This window comes from Camelus dromedarius, chromosome 20, assembly GCF_036321535.1.
Source record: "Camelus dromedarius isolate mCamDro1 chromosome 20, mCamDro1.pat, whole genome shotgun sequence".
In the NCBI taxonomy this organism is placed as follows: Eukaryota; Metazoa; Chordata; class Mammalia; order Artiodactyla; family Camelidae; genus Camelus; species Camelus dromedarius.
Genome location: NC_087455.1, coordinates 22,481,409 through 22,501,914, shown reverse-complemented (window position 1 = coordinate 22,501,914; position 20,506 = coordinate 22,481,409). Strand labels below are relative to the sequence as shown.

Here is a 20,506-nt window from a genome sequence, read left to right as displayed (position 1 = left end):
TTGGGCAATTCCTTTAATGACCTTTGTCTCTGTTTCCACATCTATAAAGCAATAATGATAATATTAGTGTTTACTGCATTGGATCTTTTAAGACTTAAATTAGTGAATTATGCAAAGAGTCCAAGAGAGTCCTTGGCATATGGTAAATGCTATAAAATTGTTGATTATTATCACATGCAGGGTAAATGATATGCTGAGGATGTTCTCAGACAGAAACTGTAATGAAATAGAGATGGTGACCTTCAGAACTTACAGAGATAACTATAAAGTCAACATAAAAAGCTAGAGGGAATCTGAACAAACTTTTCCTATAAGAGGATAGATACAAATGTAGTTTGGTAAGAAAAAGTAAGATACTATTCAACTTTGAATTTGGGAGATAAGTGAAAATTTTAAATATGTAATTCATTTATTGTATGATTTGGAGCACTGGTTATCAAAGTGTGGTTCCTGGACCAGTAAAATCAGCATCACCTGGGAACTTTTTAAAATATAATTTTCAGGTCTCACCCAGCCCTACTGAATCAGAAACTCAGGGAGTAGGGTAGAAATCTGTTTTAACAATACATCAAAGTAATTCTGATATATGCTAACAAACCATTCATTTAGAGTTTTGAGATTTTTCTGTATAATATAAGACATTTGGCCATATAGGATATACTTGAGGCAGCTAATTATGCAATGCATAAGTTATTATAAATTCAAAAATATAAGTTAAAATATAACATGGCATTTGAACAATGATAATGTTTACCCCTTAGTAAATATTACCATCATATGTCAAACATTATACCTGTTTAATTAACAACAGCAATCCTATTAGTAGGTATTAATTCTATAATCATTTTACCAAGAAATAAACAGAGGGCCTTATAAGTTAAAATTATATAGCTAGAAGATGGTAAATTGAAAATTCAGTTATATGTTCTGTGATTCCAGACTATACACATAATTAAAACTATGGTGCTTTAATAAAAACAGAGCTGGGTAATGATATGAAAAGGCAAATTTGAAGCCTAGTTATTTTTTTCATTTGCCTTTGATCATTTCCCTTTCTCATTTGGGAATAATGCTTCTACCACTAAATGATATTTACTTCTATATTTCCAAAATTATGCCTACCAGTGGATAATTGCAAAGTTACTTGAGAATGTATCATTATATTAAACAAACTTAAACACAATTAACAAATACATAATGAGTTGGTTACTATACAGTTTTATGTAGCAGCTATTGATACAAATTGGGCTAAGATAACACATAATCCAACAAGCAAGCAGTCTTGGTGTGATAAACATGAAAATAATTCTTAAACCACTTTATTAAGGTATGATTGGGATACAAAAATCTCCCCATATATAATGCATATAATTTGATGAGTTTGGATATAAGTATACACTCTTGAAACCATCACTGCAATATGCTGTAAACATATCCTTCACCTCCAAAAGTTTCCTTCTGCTTTATTTATTATTTAAAAATTAAAAAAATTATTAAATGGAAGAATATTGAAATACAAAATAATGATGTGATTTTTTGTTAATTCTGCAAGCATTTATCATATCCCTTGTGTATTCAATGACTTTAAATAATTTGTGTCTAGAGTGTCACTATTGAACTTGCTAGTAATCATTCTGACTTATTTTTATTGATTTTTTCAATTGATTTTACTGTATATTTTAAGACTATGATTTTGTCTTGTAAAACACTGAAATCAGAAAGTGAAGCTTAACTACTATATTGACCTTGATATATTTCCTGTCCTTCCATCTTATTCTCATGCCATTTCTTAATCTTCACTCTCCATCATTTCATTTCATACATTTTTACTGCCATTTATATTCAGAAACTTTTTCAATCTTTATTTTATTGCTTCCAAATTTATATATGGTAAATTTTAATAATGAACTAATTAAAGTCTTTCTAATAAATAATCATAAGGAGAGTGATATCAAATCTTTTCATTAAAATTGCTATCATATAAATGTAAAATTCCATTAATATCAAATGAACATTTACACAACAATAATTTTCCCTTTGGACATACAAGCCAGTAGTCATTTGCTAGTTGGAAGATTTTATGGGGCTTCAATTTAAAATATTATACTTGACCATGATGATTTAAAACACAATGGTGAAGCTCCTCTTCCAGAATGAGGGCATGAACAGCTCTATACTCCCTCTCTCTGGAAAAACAACCGTAACTGGTAAAAATGTTTTAAAAAACCACACACATGCACATTTAAAGTGTTTAGAACTTGTTCTAAGGGCATACAAAAAAAAAAAAAAAAAAAGACCCTCTCATGAGAAAAATGATTAAATTTACATAAAGCAACAAGTCTGTGGCACTTGAGCCACAACCTGCTGCCTCCCTCCTCCTCCCCCAGCACAACGTGATGAAAGATCCATTGCAAGCATTACAAGAGGGTGTGCACAAGAAGCAGGACTTCCCCTCGCCCGAAGGCCATTCCCTCAGATCTGTATTACAGGGACTGTATTCCAGGTGAGAGGTTGGGGGCTTTACCATTCCACCAGCCTTCCTTGCTCCACCCAGCCCCTATTCTTAGGCTAGAGGCTGTGCTTAAGAGCACTTGACATCAAAAAATGTTAACATAATGAAGTGCACAATTTGATGTGTTTTTAACCTATGCATAACCTCATTAATATTGTTAATAAAAATTTCTTATGCATCTATTAAATAAACCTTACATACTTGAATAATTTAATAATATAATAATGTTTATATTTTGCCTACTGCCTCTCAACAATGGTCATAGTAGAACTGGCAGTACTCATTGTAGGAAATAATAAAAAAAAATTAAATGTTAGGAACTGTCATATGTGATAAGCTTAATTAACCCTCATAAAGACTAGTATTATTGCCATTAAACAAATGAAGAAACAAAGACACAGAAGGTTTAAGTAACTTTATTAAAGTTATACAGATAAGTGCCAGTCAAGAATCTTAAACCCAAATAATCTGGTTGTTCGGTTCGTGCTCTTAAGCACTTCTTTTTCCTGAAATATATACAGCTTGGCTGTCTTGACCAATTAATTTGTACACAGACAAATCAGAGTTTTCACTCTCTACTGTGTGAGTAGAAAAATGATTAATACCAATGCAAGGTTACCTCCCAAACTGGTATTATAAGTGTTTTTTTTTTATTAATATCAATCTTCTTTTATCCAGAATATAGTACTTTTTAAATTAAATTTTTTCTTGACCTTATATACAGAATTTTACACAAATAACTCACACATTTAACATTAAGAAGGCCTGGATGATGCAAATACAAAAATTGTATTTTTTAATAGAACAGCTTATTGAGATATAATTCATTTCTGTTTACCCATTCAAAATGTATAATTCAGTGGTTTTAGTATATTCTCATATATGTGCAACCATTACCACAATCAATTTTAGAGTATTTTCATTGTCCCACAAAGAGACTCTATGCACGCTAGCAAGAGTGTCTTACTCCCTGCCCCCAACTCCTACAGCCCCAGGCAAGTGCCAATCTATTTTCTGTTCCTATAAATTTGCCTATTTTGGGCATGCAGTATAGCTATAACCATACAATACGTGGTCTTTTGTGACTAGCTTCTTTCGTTTAGCTCAATGTTTCAAAGTTTATCCAAGTACTAGAATGTATCTGTACTTCATTCCTTTTAATCACTGAATAACATTACATTATATGGATATACTACATTTGGGGCATTTCGGTTATTAGTATTTTTTGCCTATTTTTAATAATGCTGCTATGAACATCCATGTACAAGTTTTTGTGCAGACATATGTTTTTGTTTCTCTTGGGTAGACACCAATGAATGAAATTACTGGATCACATTGTAACTCAATGTTTAAAATCTTGAGGAAATGCCAGACTTTTTTCAAAGCAAGGTAGCATTTTATGTTTCTCATAGTGGTATGAGGTTCCCAGATGCTGAACTTCTAAAAAAAATGCAGATATGCTGGTGCTTCTAGTTCATGGACTATACTTGGAATATAAAGGGCTTGAAAGATACTAACCCACTGTCCACAGAAAAGGCTTGAAAAGCAAAAAATTTAAAACAGATTTATTTATTTACTTATTTTTTAAACATTTTTATTGATTTATAATCATTTTACAATGTTGTGTCAAATTCCATTGTACAGCCCAATTTTTCAGTTATACATGAACATATATATATTCATTGTCACCATTTTTTGTCCATGAGCTACCATAAGATCTTGTATATATTTCCCTGTGCTATACAGTATAATCTTGTTTATCTATTCTACAATTTTGAAATTTATTTACTTATAATTCACTGAAATGATCCAGCTTCTACACTCAGCAAATTAATTTGCAGTTGAAGGCACAATCTTTATTGTATGTGTTATTTTTTTATTAATTTGAACATTTTATTTCTGGAGAACTAATAATCACTCTTATCTGAGGAAAAACTGAAAACTAAAAAACAAACATATATTTTGCTTTATTTTTTATTTATGTAAAAATCATTACATTTGGAAGAATGAATAAAATTGCATTTTTACTTATAAATGGAAAGAACGTAACATTATATAAATTCTGACTCAAATTTGAACTTTTGAAATTAAAAACACCCTCATATTCTTCATGCTACATTATCAAAACAGTTTTCTAAGTTATACACACATGCACACACACAGAATTATATTAGCATGAATATTAGAGTTTTTCCAGATGGGTGCTTCTGAAGAATTGTAGCCATTACATTTTAGAACCCTTTTGTCTTCTTCCCAAATAAGCTAGTGATATTAATGAGATTTTCTGTTTTTGCCTGAAGAGTTTCCTAAAATTGTTATTGGGCTTCAGAGAGATTACCTCATTGTACCTATATTTTATTTCATATGTTATTGCTCTTTCCAAAGGATATGTTTTTCAGTGATTGAAAATTTCTTACTGAGAGAAAATATAAGGGAAAAAAACTGATTCCTCAAAGAAATATACTAGATGTTTCTAACTTTCTCCTTTGGAATGTGTTTTAAAATAATCACTTGGCAAAAGTTACATTTTTTCACTACTCATTTGTTTAGGCATGATTTATTGCAGAGGGACAGGGGCACACAGACTATTAGTGCCACATATTATAATTATAAAATATGGGGTTTTTTTGTTTTGTTTTGTTCTGTTTTTTTGGAGGAGGATATAGAGTAGGGCACCCAAGCAGAGAGGAAGAAAAACACACAAGACCCTCTGGCCCAGATGGTCTCACTGACAGCTGTGCCCAGTGGGCAGTGCTACGCTACACTCATTAATGGCTGCTTCTCCGTTAAAGGGAGTCCCTGCCTCTGAGTGACTTATTGTAGGGACAGTGAGTCAGGGAAATTCTAAGTGAAGTTATGTGAATGAAAGTTGCTTCTGGTTGAGGAAAAGGCCCATATATAAATTGGAAACTTCCCAAGTGAAGCAGCTCCAGCTCGTATGAACCTCTTCTTCCTATGGGCTGGTTCAGCCCGGGAGTGCCAACTTTTTGATAAGTATATATATATTCATTCTGCTAATTAATCATTACATGATTTTGTTTAAAAGTACCATGAAGAGAGCCCATAAATGAACCCACAAACTTTTGGTCAACTAACCTTCGACAAAGGAGGCAAAAATATACAATGGAATAAAGACAGTCTCTTCAGCAAATGGTGTTGGGAAAACTGGACAGCAGCATGTAAAGCAATGAAGCTAGAACACTCCCTTACACCATACACAAAAATCAACTCAAAATGGATCAAAGACTTAAACATAAGACAAGATACAATAAACCTCCTAGAAGAATATATAGGCAAAACATTATCTGACAGACATCTCAAAAATGTTCTCCTAGAACAGTCTACTCAAGCAATAGAAATAAAAGCAAGAATAAACAAATGGGACCTAATTAAACTTACAAGCTTCTGCATAGCAAAGGAAACCATAAATAAAATAAAAAGACAACCTACGGAATGGGAGAACATTTTTGCAAATGAAACTGGCAAAGGCTTGATCTCCAGAATAGATAAGCAGCTCACACGATTTAATAAGAAACAACCAAACAACCCAATCCAAAAATGGGCAGAAGACCTAAACAAGCAATTCTCCAAAGAAGACATACAAATGATCAATAGACACATGAAAAAAATGCTCAATATCACTAATTATCAGAGAAATGCAAATCAAAACTACAATGAGGTATCACCTTACACCAGTCAGAATGGCCATAATTCAAAAATCCACAAATGACAAATGCTGGACAGGCTGTGGAGAAAAGGGAACCCTCCTTCACTGCTGGTGGAAATGTAGTTTGGGGCAGCCATTGTGGAAAACAGTATGGAGATTCCTCAAAAGACTAGGAATAGACTTACCATATGACCCAGTTATCCGACTCCTGGGCATATATCCAGAAGCAACCCTATTTCAAAAAGACACCTGCACCCCAATGTTCATAGCAGCACTGTTTACAATAGCCAAGACATGGAAACAGCCTAAATGTCCATCAACAGATGACTGGATAAAGGAGAAGTGGTATATTTATACAATGGAATACTATTCAGACATAAAAACCTACAACATAACGCCATTTGCAGCAACATTGATGCTCCTGAGAACGTCATTCTAAGTGAAGTAAGCCAGAAAGAGAAAGAAAAATACCATATGAGATTGCTCATATGTGGAATCTAAAAAAAACAAAACAAACAAAGTGTAAATACAAAACAGAAATAGACACATAGACATAGAATACAAACTTGTGGTTGCCAAGGGGGCGGAGGGTGGGAAGGGATTGACTGGGATTTCAAAATTGTAGAATAGATAAACAAGGTTATACTGTATAACACAGGGAAATATATACAAGATCTTATGGTAGCTCACAGAGAAAAAAATGTGACAATGCATATATATATGTTCATGTATAACTGAAAAATTGTGCTCTACACTGGAATTTGACACAACATTGTAAAATGATTATAAATCAATAAAAAATGTTTAAAAAAAAAGTGTACACTAATTCTTGTACTTTACCTGGAAAGCTTTATACTAAATAAACATACAGTATGCATTTAAATGCAATATTTCAAAATATTTCTCAGTTAATAGAGAGTTTTTGAAATTTTGTTTGATACATATAAAAGTTTTATAACATACAAAAAGTTTTATATACATACAAAAGTTTTATAAATTTATACACATAAAGTTTTATTCAGATGAAAGTATCCATAATTGTCAATAATGACTTTTTGTCATTATAAGTCCAGTGTTAACATGAAATATGAAGTAAATATTTATAATGACCCAGGTTCTAGGCTAAATCACCTCTGAAATATATTGGAAATATATGCTTATTAATTTCTATTATTAATAAATATTTAAATGTATATTATCAATAAACAAGATGGCATTTATCAACTTAAAATTATGTAAGATTACAAGCATAAAAAATAATACATATAATATCACAACATAAAAACAGAAATAAATTATTTAGTGGTAATAGAAAGGAACTAAGAGAAAAACACTAGAAACAACAACATAAATATAAAGACTGTCTGAGTGCAAGGGCTCTTCATTTACTGTTTCTATGATTTTGTATATATCACTTAAAGTCCTAGGGACTTGTTTTTCATTTGTAAAACAAGAATAAAACTTCACATATGCACATGTACACACGTGAGGGCAGGATACCAAGTTATATGATAACCTAATTTACTGTTTTATGGCTGAACCACAATGCAAAGACATTGCCATTGCTGAAGTCTTTTTGTTTCATCATGAAGTTTTGGGGAAAATGATACACACAAACACACACACACACACACACTTAAATATGGAACATACCTAAACACTTCCACAGACTATCTATTTATGCAAATAGTGTAAATATGTAGTTTCTTACCTTTTTGAATTCATGTTTTGTAGGATATGATCAAAATAACTGAGGCACATCTGCATTATAATTATAACTAGTGTAAAATGTATTATTTTTGTTCAGAAAGAGAAATTACCATTCATTGAAAGAAATGTTATACACCAACTAAATGCAAGAATGTGTTCAAGAATCCCTGGGTAAACCAGAACTAAATACTCTAAATTCATGCATTTTCGTCTGTAGTAAAAATTGTCCCCAAATGAATGTGAAAACAAATAATGTGGCAAATAACATAAGAGAAATAGAGAGGAAAAACATCCAGTTGAACAGTTCAGGTATGATTTCTTAAAAGTTGGTATTTCACAGGATCCATGAATGATGCATAGAGTACTTATAGGTGGAGATTGTAGGAAAAAGAACTATTTCTGTAAAGCTTCACTGTGCACATTTTGTGTTACCAAGTGGGATTGCACTTGTATAGGTCAGTGCATCTTCCATTAAAAAAAAGGTAACAAAATCAACTGCCTTGACTGTTTTCTTGATCTGTTTGTTTTCTATGAAATATTAAGATATTATCTTTTCTTATATCTAGCAGTCTCTTTCTTTTTGCATTCGTAATATTTCTCCCACTTTTGTGATTCTGATAATAGGAATATCTGTATTTGAAGAATTTACTACCTGGGATATGTTGTTTTCTCCTATTGCTGTTGTTTTTGGCATTTAAAATTAGAATGATTTTAAAAGAAAATTACCTGTATGGTATATGCCCCCAAAAATGTAAAAAAAAATACAAATTTAGGAGGGATAGAAAATATATTAACAATGAAAATATTCAGATAAAATATATCATGATAAATTATATCTTTCTACCACCACATAGCATATGCTAGAACAAGTATTGTGTTTGTAAGCATTGGAAAAAACATACTAATCAAATAATGTCACATATAAAACAAATTTCTAATCACAGCTCAGGGCACGAACAGTATTAACTAGCTCCTTTTCTAAGAATTAAGAAGTGTTGCACCTAATTGATTTTACATTAGCAATGACCTGAATCACTTTTTAAGATAAAGTTATTCCTAACTATTGAGATTGTGACTTGATTTTGAATTAATATTTAAAAGACCAAATCAAGATCTATTAAAAACAACATGCATTCTTTCAAAGATCTAAAGGAAAAGCTTTGGTAACGTCCATAATTCTTATTAGGATGACTTTAGTATCCCTCATGAAGTCAGTATTGTTGAAGGGAAAAAGGCATTTTCCTGTAAATAGCCCCAGTATTTTAACCATTTGATTACTCTATTCCTAAAACTGCTATTGCTACATAATTATGAGCTGGACTAATATAATGTTCTTATGCACTGAGCATATCAACCCCTTCAGTACTAAATGACTTATTCTCCAGCTGATGGAGTCATCTGGCTACACTGCCACCATCCTTCATCTAAGGAACTGTCCTGAAATGGAAAGAGCTTTCACCCAGTTATTGCCAATGTAGGGATATAAAGAGCTGACCCCCTCTCTGCAATGCAGCATAACTATGAAAACCTGTTTATTTATAATAGCTATACTCTGTCTTGGTAAGAATACGGAGCAAAGTAGAACTGTCAGTAGCTGATGGGAGAAGTGAAATTGGTGCACGTTGGAGAGTTTAACAAAACTGAATTCCCACACACAATATAACTTAGCAATTCTTCTCTTAGGCTATATATAGCAGATTGGAATGTCCGTATACATGCTCCAAAACCCACATACAAGAATATTCATAGAGACATTCAGAACACTGAAATGACTCAAGTCTATCAACAGAATATTAAATAATCTGTACAAAATGATACTGTATGAGAATGAGTGAATTGTTCCTACATAAAAGGATAAATTTCACAAATATAATACATATAAATATATGATTCCCTAAATATAAAATATAAAGTCAGGCAAACTTAGTTTATGGTATAAAAATTAGGCTTATGCTTAACTTTGGGCAGCAGGAGGAACTGTTGAATCAGAGGTTTTGATCAGAGGTATTGATCAGGGGCATCTGCAGGAGATCTAGTAATTTCCTTTAAAATTACTTTTAAAGAAAGTAATTCTTTTCTCTGTTTAAAATATAAATTTATTTTTCCTTCTTGGTTAGAAACAATTAAATTTGAAAGTGGCACATTATGTTCAAATCACTAATGAACTAGTAGCCAGATCAAGATTCATATTCTTATAGTTCCATTAAGTATCGGTGTGACTTTGGAAAGTGATTTAACCTTTATGAGCTTAATTCACCCTGTTTACATAATTGAAAATCTGAAGACTTTGAGTTCAATACTCTCCTACTGTTCGGTTTACAAGTGGGACATTTCATTTGGGTCTCTCTGGCAAAGACTACAACATCCAGGTTCCTCTTTTTCCTTAAAAACACAAGCCCTCTTTTTTAATTTTAAAATCTGGGCACAATATTCCTTAGAAGAAAAAAAAAAGAATATGTTTTCAAATTAAACTTGCAATACGTTTCTCAAAACAACCAAGTCATGTAAAAAGAAAAATAAATAAATTGGAAGATTGTTAAACACTAAAACTGTAAAGTCTTAAAAAAAGGAATTATCTTGGTCACTTTTGGTAGAAAGTATTTCTTAGGGAGGTAAAAAATGCAACCATAAAACAAAGAAATTGATAAATTGTGTTTCATCACACTTTAAAACATCTGCCCATTAAAAGCCACCATTACTGAAATACATGTGTGTACCATACTCCAAAAGAAATGTTTCAATTAAAACACTGGATGACAAAGAAATACATACTTTTCAAATATTTTTTTTAAAAGCCACCATTAACAAAACAAAAAAGCAACTTCAAATAGAGTAGATGTGATGTTGGAGTATTTCTTTAGGTTTAGATTCTTAAATTATTTTTTAGCTGTAAAAATAAAATTATGCTCAGATTTGAGAAAACAAGTGCCTTGATTGGTATTCAATAAATGATGTTAATATAATTATATCCAACTAAGATTAATACAAATGAGAATTTAAAGGTTACCTATACAAAATGTCCTTTGAATAATGTTGAGAATAGAAACTTTTAGAAACTGAATTTTGTCTGTTTTCATAATAAACTGTTAGAAATAAAGACACAATTCTTTATAGCATTACAATTCATTTAGTGGTTAACCTGATCCTTTTTATCAATGTATATTATTGGCAACTAGATATTATGAAGCAATATGCAGGCTTTATTCTTTAGTAACTTTTCTTCTCTAATCACAGAACACTGAAGAATAATGAAAATTTATATATTCAGAGACTGACCTTAGGTTACAATAAAAGCATTAGATATATTTTCACTATTTTCACATCATTTCCTAAAAGTGTTTTACTGTCATCTGAGGGAATTGCCTTAACAATGTCTAAAATGAAGGAAGCATCTACCATCTCAAAACTTGCTTATTTTCCAATAGCTTCTAATAAAATCTGATGAAATCTTGTTTCCAAAGGCAATTTTTATTATTACAACAATTTCAATTCATAATATAAAATGGGTCAAAAATATAAATGGGCTATTAAAGATTATTGGCTAAAGAATCACTGCTGTTATTATTTGCAAATTGATATGTACTTATATTAATCAAGATACTATTCAATAATGATCTACATCTGATATTCTACTATTATTACAAGCTATAATATTCTGTGCAAGTAATTAAGGAAAAGCAAATACTTAATCGAATCAAGAATTATTATTCCTTTAAAACATTAATGCAAATAACATTTATCTATGTCACAAATTATACAGGTGATGACAAGAAAATTAATCTACACGATTCAAGTTTCAAAGGATAAGTCTATTACTTAATGGCTGCAATTTCTTATCTACAGATCCTTTCTTGCTGAGAAAAAATTATTCTGGTAGATAAATAATTTAAAAATAAGAAAATAAAATAAAATTTTCTGGACATAATTTTTTTAACATTTTTTATCGATTTATAATCATTTTACAATGTTGTGTCAAATTCCAGTGTAGAGCACAATTTTTCAGTTATACATGAACATACTATATATTAATTGTCACATTTTTTTCTCTGTGAGCTACCATAAGATCTTGTATGTATTTCCCTGTGCTATACAGTATAATCTTGTTTATCTATTCTACAATTTTGAAATCCCAGTCTATCCCTTCCCACGCTCCACCCCCTTGGCAATCACAAGTTTGTATTCTATGTCTATGAGTCTATTTCTGTTTTGTATTTATGTTTTGTTTGTGTTTTTTATTTTTTTCTTAGATTCCACATATGAGCAATCTCATATGGTATTTTTCTTTCTCTTTCTGGCTTACTTCACTTAGAATGACATTCTCAGGAGCATCCATGTTGCTGCAAATGGGGTTATACTGTCGGTTTTTATGGCTGAGTAGTATTCCATTGTATAAGTATATCACTTCTTCTTTAACCAGTCATCTGTTGATGGACATTTAGGCTGTTTCCATGTCTTGGCTGTTGTAAATAGTGCTGCTATGAACATCGGGGTGCAGGTGTCATTTGTCATTTTGAAGTAGGGTTCCTTCTGGATATATGCCCAGGAGCAGGATTCCTGGGTTATTTTTTTACTGTTCAAATCTTTCAGTTAATATCTTAAATTCTCTAGGTAGCAAATCAGCAAGAAATCAGGAGTTATAAATTAGGCACCATGAATAAATCATTGTGTAAGATTCCTCAAGCTTTAGAACCTGCAAATATGTATTGTTTTTTATTTTTCTCTACTCTTCTAAATCCTCTGCCTGTTATCTATGACGAAAATACCAACAATAAGGGAGAAGATGCACTACACTGAATTTTTTATAAAATTTGATTTAAAATGATAAATTATATTAAATATGAACCACTTTGATATGGCTCAAGTTAGAGATAAGTTACAAACATGTTTATAAAGTAAGAGAAGACTTCAATTTTCAGCAATATGGCAAACGTGGCATCTAGAAATGTTAGTTAAAATGAACTTAATGTTGTGACAATAAACTCTTGAAGTTCAGGTCAATAAAAATGTAGCCATCTTTCTGTCACTTCTACTATTAGAGAAAATGTCTTTGCTTCCCAGACATATCCTTCCAAACTGTTGTCATAGTTTGATTTAATTTTCAGGCATATGGCAGGCACCAGATCTAAGGGTACCCAATTGCTATAAACACACATCAACCTGCAAGTCATCTCTGTGTAAGGAACTGTCCCAAGTAAGTTTGAGGTGAAGGAATTACCAACTCATCCACCATTCCCCTCCCTACACTATCCTTGTCCCTCTGTGATACAATAGCATGGCCACATACTTTCAACCTATAGAAGAGTACACTAAGACACATTAAGCAAATTATTAAAAGTCAAGGACAAAGAAAGAATTTGAAAGTAGCAAGAGAAAAATAATTTATCATATATAAGGGAACTCTCATAGGACTGTTAGCATATATCATGGCATAAACCTTGCAGACCAGGACAGAATAGGATGATATATTCAAAATTATGAAAGAAAACAACTGCAAAGAAGAAATCTATATCCAGCAGAATTATCCTTTAAGAATGAGGAGGGATAAAATCTTTACCAAACAAAAACATTGGGAGCTTACCACCTCAAGACCTGCCTTACAAGAAATACTTAAAGGAGTTCTTCAAATTGAATTGAAAACATGTTAAACAACACAAAAGCATATGAAAGCACTAATCTAATAGGCAAATGTAAATATATAGGCATATGCAGTATCATGTAATACTGTTAAATTAATATGCAAATTGCTTTAAATCCTAATATAAAAGTTACTAGGTAAAATTTTCTTAATATTACATGATATAAAAAGAAATAAGAAAGCAAGAGAGGAAGAGAGGGACAAAAGAATTGCAAGACAAACAGGAACAATTAACAAAATGTCAATAGTTGTACTCACTTATCAGTAACTACCTTAATGTAAATTGATTAAACTCACCAAACAAAAGGTGTAGAATGGCTGAATGTTTGGAAAAACAAAAAAACTGAACAGATTGAAAAGTGAGCAACTCTTCTTCGGTCCCTAAGAGAGAAGAGGACACAGGGAAAACCACTCTCCCCAAGGTTGGAGGCACACCAGAATGAAAAAAGGAAGTCTCAGTTTCCAGAGACTTTGGAGAGGAAACCACCATGAAAACCAATGCTTGAGCAGAAAACCCTGAAATGTGACAAATGTTGGATGCTCACTGTGGACAAGAGTGAAAGTTAAAATTTCCAGGAGGACCCAATCATTAGGGGAGCCCCTGCACTGTGAACTTTAATTCCAGGAGTTCAATTGGGTTTTCACAGTAAATATCAGAGAAAAATTTTTCCTTGTACTTCCAGTAGAGGGAGAGGGAAAAAGAACCATTTTGAAATACACCAGAGTGCTCCATTCTTAACAAGCCCTGGCTTGCCCTCAGGAGAAACTTATTAACCAGAGCCTAATGTGCTGGGATATTACCAGAGTATGGGGGAGAAAAATTCCCAGTCAGTTCTAGCATTGCACGTGGAACAAGATAAATACCCAACTCTATCCAATCCTGCCTAAGGAGGATAAAGACTGAAAAATTACTATGAAGTTTACTTTACAGAGGTATAGCCTCACTAAAAGACTGAGACCAAATCATAGGTCTCCTGTTTCAATCCATTCCAGGTGATTTTTAGAAAAATCTTCCCCAAACACTATCTTCATCACTTAACTCCTTTACTTGAGAAGGAACAGAGTGCCACATTCTCTAATGTGGTAAATCCAAACCTTACCCTAATCCTCAAGAATATCATAAATTTCTTTTTAAAAAGTTTTTGTAGGGACTTTGGGTTTGGTTTGAATCAATCCATTTGGAGAGAAATAATATCTTAACAATATAGAGGCTTCTAATCTATAAACATGATATAGATAGCAAGCACTAACATTCTCTCTCTCTGTCTCCATATATATGAATACATGTATGTATATGTACCTATACATCTTTTTTGTCATTTAATAACTACTTTATTGTGATTTAGAAGCTTTGGATAAAACAATATCTGATATCTTATAGCTAGTATTTAAGTTGAAATACTTCATATTAAAACTACCATGAACATCTAATAGTATCTCTAAAATAAAATACCAGGAGCAAGATGTGTCCTAGAATTAGTTTTAAATTGTGTTTAGGTAAAATAATGCGTGCATGTTTACTGTTTTTATTAATATGACAGACATATTGTATGATACCTAGACCTAGCAGCTGTCTACATTGTGAGTGATATTTATGAAAGAGCAAACTAAAAAAGAGAAAACTGTGAGTCCTGGGGGATCTAAATGGCCAGGCTGCTTTCACAACATGTGTGCCACTTATGGAACGTCACACAGATGAACCGCATGTGCTCACAAGAGGCAGAAGGCGGTGAGTGTGTAAACTGCATGTGCCATATAGAGGTGGTAACAGAGCCAACCACAGGATCTCCTGGAGTCTACACAGGATCAAGTCATGCACAGTTCTGTTGTCTGAATATGAACTCTTAATAGATAAGTAAAGTAAAGGATTTTCATATGGTTCCTCAAAAAAATTTTGGTTCCTCTGGAAACTTTCATGAAGATTCTGAAGAGCTACCAAGGAAATTAGATCTGGAAGCCATAATCTTGGAGAGCAGGGAGGTCCAGAGAAGAGAGACTGACATTTGTGGTCCCTTTGTTCCACAGTCAATTTACTGCTTTGAAAGTAATAGCTGAGATACCAAGACATAGATTACTGGTTTATTACCCTGAAGATTCATACACACACAAGAAAAAACTGTTGGAAGTAATAAATTTTTTTTCAGTAAAATTGCAGTATACAAACAACATACAAAAATAAACCACACATCACTAATCATCAGGGAAATGGGAATCAAAACCACAATAAGATATCACTTCACAGGTATTAGGATGGTTATTATTATATAAAGTGATATAACTTAGGAACAGCCAGATGGAAGAGATGCATAGGGCAAGGTATGGGGAAACAGTGAGGAACTTCCATGCCTTCTCCAAGAACAGTGCTCCCCCCAGATCTTCATGTGTTCACCAACCCAGAAGCTCCACCTATATCTTTTTGCATATCTTTTGTTAAATATGTTCCTATGTTAAGTTAAATGGAATTATTTTACATTTCATTTTCCCTTTTTTTTTTTTTGCTGCTATATGCAGCGACACAACTGATTATTGTGTGTAGACATTGCAACTTATATCCTTGCTAAATTCAGTTATTACTTCTAGCAGATATTTTGTAGCGGTATTACCCCAAAAGGTATAGATCCCAGTTCTTATACATTTATATACATATAAAATTAACCTAATGAAGAATAACATTATTTTGATCAATGTGTAAAATCTATTTTAAAACATAGAAAAGTAATAAACATAAAATGTTGTGCTTTGTTCAAGAAACTAGAGATACAAAACTAATGTGATATTATTGAAAATGGCAATAAGACATTTCATAGAATTTGACAAGGTAATACAAAATTTCATTGAAAAAAATAACCATTAAAATCTAAAACTATACTGTAGAAAACCAAGAAGGGACTGCCAGATATAGAGATACTACAAACAATAAAATTTAACAGTGTGTTGTGGGCATTGGGATGGATAAATAGATCATGAGTATAATCATAAGAAAAGCCCAGAAATAGGCTTATTCCAATAATGAAAAATATCCAGGTTGTCAGTTTCTAAGTGTTTTTATCCATTACCTCAGTATTCACCATTCAAAGTTTCTAATTAAGTCACAAATTTATGTGGTATATTTGACTTTGTTTGGGGGTTTGTTTTCAACTCTGCAGCCCATCCAACTTTCTTCAATTGTTACATTCTGTCAGAATAAGATTAGTTAATTTAAATTAATCTAGAATAAGATAATTTACAACTGAGGAAGATTCCAATTTACTCCAGTCTATTTTGTTATGGACAGCAGTCTTGGACCATTATACAAATGCTGTAACCTTATGCTGGTCAGCACCTTTGTCTTTCAGTCAACAGGGAATAGTATAAATTAAGGTCCCTGTAGCCTTTTTGGCTGTGACCCTCACAGAGGCATGGAGAGTAACCTTAGTCAGTTTAATTAAACAGACATATATGATCTCCAAGTAAATTTAAGGCTATTTTTTGTTCTCACTCTAAGATGATTCAGTAGGTCAAAAAAAGAGAGATATTTACATACTATTAATGGAATTGCTAGTCTCTATATTCAATAAGTGGAAAAGTTATAAACATTGGTCATTCAGACAAATACGTCAATTAATACACAATTTATTTAAACAACAAAAAGTGACCTAAGATAATGGTGGGAGTCTATTTAAGACACACCCTGCTTGGGAGATAATAAGAACATTGTGACGTCAAGCAGTTGCTGGATTTATCACAGTTTGAGTTACAGTACTCAGGGTGTATAATTTTATACTTCAGATCCAAAATATGTGAAAATATAGAGCTATTCACTGAATAAAAACATAATCTTCTAAAGTATAAACAGGAAAATGAAATGATAAGGGGTTAGGTGCATTTTCTTTCTAACAGAACCACTAAAAATAATTTGATTTTCTTTGTGCTTGAAACAAAACTTAAACATGTAATAATAATTAAGATATATGTATAAAATTAATCTCATAGAGAGAGGAAGAACAATATTTTGTTATAAAACATCAGAACCTTTGAAACTTTACTGGAAAACAATGCTATATATTTTAATTTCAAATCAGTATATGGTTTTATATTTCCCATGTTTATATTCATAAAAATATCCATTACTTCCCTGGGCTTTTGAGCATTACTTCTCCCCTTTGTAATTTAACTTCAGAATTATTTTATATGCCTACAGTTTTCGACTTGGTCAAAGGGGATTTTCCTTTTAAATTTAACATTTTTGGTATACTGTCATGTATCAATCATCAAATTGCTTTTACAAACTGTATAAAGATATATGTGGATATTTAGTTTTAATGCCACAGGTGTCATTGTAATTACCATCATGATTTTAACATTTATCTTAGCCACTGTAGTGAATACTATGGTATATGCTTAGATACCACCTCCTTTACCTCTTTCAGGAATAAAATATTCCTCCCTCAACCCCCATACTGGGAGTGTTGATGGCTGAGAGTCTCAGCTGAGTTAGTACCAAGTAAAGCCTTAGTTGTCACTGGCTCTCAGTTCAGCTTTTCTCTCTGCCTAACTCATGTTACCAAACTGTCCAAAAGACACGAATTTACATCTGCTCTTCAAGGATGTCTACAAAATTGGTTGTATTGTGTGCTGTTTCTGTGAGTCCAGTGGAAATGGATGTTCTTAAACCCAACATGGTGGTCATCTTTGCTCCAATCAACAATACAACTGACTAGAAATTTCTGTTGAAATGCACCAATTAAAGCTTTGAGTGAAGACCTTCCTGGGGACAATATGGGCTTCAGCATGTCTGTCAAAGGTATTCATTATGGCAGCATGGCTGATGACAGCAAAAATGACCCACCAATGGAAACAGCTGTCTGGCTTCACTGCTTAGATGATTATCCTGAATCATCTAGAGGAAATCAGTGCTGGCAATGCACCTGTGCTGGCTTGTGACACAGCTTTCACTGCTTGCAAGTCTGCTGAGCTGAAGGAGGATTATTGGCTATTTTGGTAAGAAGCTGGATGATGGCTTTAAAGTCCATGTGAGTTGAGAGCTTTCCTGACCTCCTCTGCATTATTTTGCTGTTCATGATATGAGATAGATTGTTGCTACAGGTATCATCAAAGCAATGGACAAGAAGGTTGCTGGAGTTAGCAAGGTCACCAAGTTTGCTCAGAAAGCTCAGAGGATTAAGTGAATTTTATGCATAACACCTACTACCACTACTACCACAGTCTTAATTGGTGGTAGAAAAAATGGTCTCAGAACTGTTTGTTTTAATTGCCTTTTTAAGTTTAACAGTAAAAGACTTACTAATGGTAGCAATGTCTAGTAAAACCTTTGGAATGAAGGGAGATTATTTTATAGATTATGTTGTGTTTGTGTGTGTCTGTGTGACAGTTTTAAGTCATTAGTTTTAAAAATCAGTACTTTTTAAATAAAAGCGAGGACTAAAAATCTGTCAAAAATGTTAAACCCATTTAAACAAAGTTAATGAAAGGAAAAAAAAAAAACCTGCCCTAAATACATTGACCCCACTCCCACACCAGTTTGCAGACTTAGTGACTCCTTCCTCCCCCATTTCTTCACTCAGAGGGGAAGATCCCCACCACTGGCTTTACTTTCAAACTGATCACAGCTATATACCTATCCAGACTTCAGTGGGACACAAAATGGTTAGAGAAGCCAGATGTCTTTCAAGGGACTTGTCACTAAGTGTTAATAGTGACAATTACTTGCATTACTATTAATTTCCAATCAAAAAAGAACTCAAAACTGTCCTATAGAGAGTTCACAACATGAAGGCATTGCTCAAAATCTCTTTTTCCATCATATTGTCAATTTCTCTGAATTCTTTAATGCTAGCTGAGACTCAAATTTACATAAGAGCCAGAAAACATCTAGCTGTTTCCCAGCCTCTTCACGTTCTAATATCTACATTGTTTCTTTTAAAAAGGACTTAAAACTTTGACTGACATAGTGGTAGTGGTGGAGATTTAAGAAAAGGTGTTTTCTTGCATAGGAAATATGGTGCCCTCAACATCTTTTCCCTATTTCCTTCCTGCCTCTGTTTTATGATGTCATAATCCCACTCTCATTATCTCATCATGCTGGGGTGACTGTAAAAGGAAAAGGAATGAACAGCCCTGGGTTCTTCTCGGTTTTACAAGGTGTTCTGGGTAAGGGCTAATTACAGAACCAAATGGGAGAGGTCCTGCAACCATTATAAACCCTGCCCTTATAAGGTTTGAGCCAACCCAGGAGCAGGAAGAGGGACTAAGAGCAGGCCCACTGGGACTTTGGACTTCACTTCCCAGAAGCCTTCACATCAGGAACAGGTCCTTTGCTGGGGAAGGGGGATTTCTTTAGACAAGGTGACCATACAGGGTGGGACAGGAGAGCAGATGAGAAGATTAATCTTGACTTGGTTTTACTGAATGTAGCCTTGGCTAATTCTACTATGTGGCCTGAAAAACAAACAAAAAACACATGTAGATCCTACCACCAAAAAAAGGCTTGTACGTAAATCTTTGTCTCGGAGTCAGTTTCCAATAGAACCTGACAATTGATAGTTGGAGCTGGGAATCATCCAAAGTAGCCAACTGGAAAATGGGAATTTAGAGTTGGATTGCTTGCTGACTGGTTGGCAGTGAATACCCCATCAATAGTGGTAGTTGAATCACTAATAGCCCATGTCTTGTGGCAGTGGTATAATTATTGAAATTCCATTGCTATTAAACTGAGATGAAATATCAGTGGAAGGGAATGTGCTGGAAAGTACAAGGGCTTAGGATTTTTGAGAGTTATATAGGAAGTAGTAAAAAATAACTTTATGAAATCCAATGGATACTGCTGAGTTTAACTGATGCCTTAGAAAGGATATGGATTATTAATCTCTGATTAAAACCTCAGTGTGAAAGCCAGATGGCCCTGGCAGCATATACAGGGACTCTCGTTTACTACAGCTGAATTATAGAAAATACATGGGATATGGGCTGAGACTTAATTATG

General features: G+C 32.9%; 1 pseudogene; it reads left to right on the top strand.

Moving 5' to 3' along the window:
- Positions 1 to 18,161: 18,161 nt before the first annotated feature.
- On the top strand, positions 18,162 to 18,692 carry LOC116148879 (elongation factor 1-alpha 1-like; annotated as a pseudogene).
- The last annotated feature ends 1,814 nt before the right edge of the window (positions 18,693 to 20,506 follow it).